We start from the raw sequence: 4206 nt of genomic DNA, 5'->3' as shown, positions 1-4206 counted from the left end.
TTGCTTCAGGCTCAAATTGATTAAAAATTATTACTCCAAACTAAATGATGAGTCTCCAAACTAAATGATGGGTTTTCTTTCATTTTTAATTTATTAGTTATTAGTTATACCCTCTCTCATTTTTATTTAAAATTTAATGGGTTTATAATATGTTAGAGGAAATATATTGAAGAATTAATTAATATTAGCTACTTATTTTTGTTGTATCTGCTAAAAATAACCATCTTTCCGGATATGATACGACACAAAGCATTAATTATATCACTCCTATATCATTCATAGATCCAACAATCTATTTATATATTTATGTATCTCTATGATGTAATGAATTCTAATTGTATCCACTTTTAAAGATTTCAATTTGTTGATTAGTATCATTTGTTTATTATGTAAATGATTAGAGTCATTTATTTTCTTAGTATTAGAGATGATTACGGTCATTTTTTAGTAAACCATGCATCATTTTTTATTATGCATGAGGAGTTTCATGGGCTAACTATTTAATTATTTGGTGAAAGTTGAGGAGTGACATAGGCTTATATTGAATTGATAGGCAATGGTTTGCATGAGGAGGAAGTGTTATTACTCTATGTTTCCCTTTTTCGAGGTTTGCTTGATTTATGTTTTAATGCAAGTTACTTCATATAACTTAAATTTCAAGCTAATTCAAAGGTCTGATCTTGATCCGAGATCATCATTATTTTACTTTTGATTTGATATGCTAACTATGAATTATGTTATGTTAAAACTGTGCAAATATATGAAATTGTGAATGTGGTTGAAGTTGAATTTGTACCTGATTTTATCATGAATCTGTAGGTGATTTTATCATTTGTACCAACTGTTATTTGCCTTCACCTAAAAAGAGTTATTAATGTGCTGCAGAGTACCTTGAGATGCATGAAACCACTTGGTTGATGTTGGTTAGGTGGTTATAAGTAAAGGTTAGTCTTGAGCTCATACTAATTAGACTCTTGAGTGATTCAGTTTCTACCACAATGAAGTTTATGAAGCTTTGGGTCAAAGCCTGATTCTTTTCAGGATGACGACGACTGTGTAATGTGAGTCTTTTCATGGATTTCGTTGTTGTTTCGTAGTATATATTCGACTTGGAATGCTTATTTTTTTAGGCCTGTTTTTGTGTATTTATTGTTGGTATTTGTCTAGATTAGCCTTTTCATAAAGATCTATAGAAAATAAATAAAATTGTCAAAAGTATTCTAGATTAATGCTTACATTTTGTTATAGAAATGTTATGCGTAAGAGAATTATATAACCTCCAAAGCGTGAGTAGGTCTAGGGCGGGTGACCTCCTGAGAAGTCTTCACTTAAGATATTTAAGTGCATATCAATGACTTATTTTAATGTTGCATTATCTGGTATCAGTTCGAGTACCTACTTAGTATTAAAAAAAACTCTCTCTTTAGTTTGCACCAAATAGGCGTATAAATCAGATTAGTAGGCTTCTTAAGGTAATCTGCCTATGCTATGCTTATGCTGAATGATCAAACTTTATTTTAGCAATTTATGTAATTAGTCCTCTGTAGTCATTTGTGTTAGTTAATTGAAATGCACAAAGTACATGTAATTACTCCAAACTAAATGATACTTAGTTGAAATTTACCCCTTCTTCCAACCATTAGTCACTCGACATTTATTCTTTCCATTTTGGGTTCTATGCTTAATAGTTAAAAAATAGATTTCTTACTATTGATAAAAAGGCTCTTTCACCTCTTAGCCGGAATTGTAAGGTATTGCTTCTACATCGTGTAAACAATTACTCATGTTTTTGAGTTTATTACTTTTCTTTATGTGTTGCTACATGCCTAAGTAGTATTGATCTTCGCAGATTTGTGACAACTGGGTTGGCAACTGACATCATTGTGAATGTTGGAGATGTGAAGTTTAATCTACATAAGGTGCAGTTCTTTGCGTCAAAATCACTATATTGTTCCATCATATAGCATAAAGAGTATCGTGTTGTGTAATTTTTTGTAATCAAATCACCCCATCTGTAATTTTTGGTAATCAAATTATATAGCATAAAGAGTATCATGTATTATGCAAATTCTTCTTTTGAAAATGGAGTTAATATAGCAATTATTCTATGATAATTTTGTGTGTCCTCCATATATTCAATTGAGAAATTACACATTTGATTTTGTGAGATTTTGATGGTTATTATAATAAGCTATGCATTTTGTTTGTTCTTTTTACATATTTATAGAGATGCAAGAGCTGATTTTGATGATTTATAAAATCTTTGGTAATTAAAATGTTGGTAGGTAACAAAAATAAAATCTGATTTTTGGAAAATTTGTGAACTTGATTCATTTGTAATCTATTTGATATTAGATTTTAATTTTTCTAGAATGATAATATATCTTATATCTATGCTATACTGAAAAATCATCATCTTTGATATTTTTCCTTTCTTTTTATTGTCAGTAGTGTGCCTATGCATTCTCAGTAAACAATATGAATATATCTCATTTGTTTTGCCTCCAGTGTTGGTCGCTTTGACTCTACTTTTTCTTTTCTGGTGAGTAAGAGTAGAGAAATGTCCCTGACAAGCAATATGAATCTCTTATGAATTTATAGCATGCACTGTATTTGTAGTGTTAAGTCTTCCTTAAATTAGTTCATATCAAACTATACTTGAAACTTATTGAATTACTTGAATGTGATTGCAGGTTGTACAACTAGGTGGGAAAGATATGCTTGCAATGCTTCATATTGGCTTGCAAAAGTGCCGGAAAATTGAATGTTTTTGTAAGTCAAATATTTATTTTACCCCCTTAATGACTGTGAGATTTAATGCACAAGCTTCTCCCTTTTCTTTTATTGTAAATATCATGTACAAAATTGTCAAATCTAATAAAATTCCAGTTACAATTAAGGCATGAGTATCTGTAGGCATCTAAAAATGCCTATAGGTATCCACACACAGCTCGAGGTAGAGAGAAGGCAATGAACGCCACTATCTAAGTCTAAGAGGATTATCCAACGCCGATGAACACATGAAGCGAAACGGCAAACCGAATAGCCTATACACTCACCGGCCACCTCCAAGTGGCCCGTGTACTCACCAACCACCAAATCGGCGAACCAAGTGGCATGCGTGCTAATCGGCCACCTCCAAGTGGCCCGTGTACTCACCAGCCACCAAATCGGCGAACCAAGTGGCCCGCACGCTCATCGGCCATCAACAAACTATCCATGTGTTCGCGAAACGAATCGGGAAAGCGTACAAGTCAACGAAACGACGAAATACGCGTAACGACAGGACAAGTCNCCAAATACCCACTTTCGAAGCTTATAAATACGAGCTCGGGTGCTCATTTCTCAAGAGGAGGAGATCAAGAGGGCGAGGTGCTGCCAGTTTCTCAAGTGCATAGCCACGAATTTCAGAGAGGGTTAGCAGATCTTGGCGATCTCCTGTGTATAAAGAGTGGAGTTCGAGAGATCTGAGACCCGTCTCCTATTCCTCCGGATTTAAGCTTGGTCTTAAATCCCGAGAAGAGCCGTGATTTTGCTTAGTCAAAATCGCCGCTACTGCAATTACTTCCTTCGTGAAGTGAGAGCATTGATTATCCAACTTCTGCTAACCGGATCTGATCCGCCGGATTTAAGCTTGGTCTTAAATCCCGAGAAGAGCCGTGATTTTGCTTAGTCAAAATCGCCGCTACTGCAATTACTTCCTTCGTGAAGTGAGAGCATTAATTATCCAACTTCTGCTAACCGGATCTAATCCGCGGTGGTCCACGGATATTAACGTTCCCGGCACAGGAAAAGTTCCCACGCAAGCAGCGGGTGATAAACGTCCGTTGCGCTATTTGACAAGAGTTGTAATCTTTATTTTCATTGTGTAAAGGAGATCTTATAAAAAGATCGACTTTCTTTCCTTTTTGAACTTATTGTAATGGCTGAAATTGTAATGAGTTCGTCACTAATGAAAATATCAACTTTTGACCCAAACAAGCTGACGACCGCAGTGGGAGCCGACAACCTTTCTGCAAAGGCTGATGTGTCACAACCTCGGATTCTCATCCCGGTTGAAGAAGAGGTCGAATATGAGTTCGACCAGCAGAAGTATGAGGAGTATCTGTCCTCCCCCTCCAGATCCACCTCTCCTCGCAATCAAGGAAGGTCCACTGGTCTTCGGATTTGAAGACCCAAGAAGATCTCCCGGCCACTGCTGCAATC

At 35.4% G+C, this 4206-nt stretch overlaps 1 long non-coding RNA gene across 1 annotated transcript; it reads left to right on the top strand.

Moving 5' to 3' along the window:
- On the top strand, window positions 810-2890 carry LOC109832199. Its single transcript, XR_002244658.1, has 3 exons — window positions 810-1061; window positions 1850-1919; window positions 2694-2890. It is a non-coding gene; the product is annotated as an uncharacterized LOC109832199 (long non-coding RNA).

This window comes from Asparagus officinalis, chromosome 3 (assembly GCF_001876935.1).
Source record: "Asparagus officinalis chromosome 3, Aspof.V1, whole genome shotgun sequence".
Lineage (NCBI taxonomy): Eukaryota > Viridiplantae > Streptophyta > Magnoliopsida > Asparagales > Asparagaceae > Asparagus > Asparagus officinalis.
The sequence above is the reverse complement of the archived record's forward strand: the minus strand, read 5'-3'. Positions and strand labels throughout refer to the sequence as shown.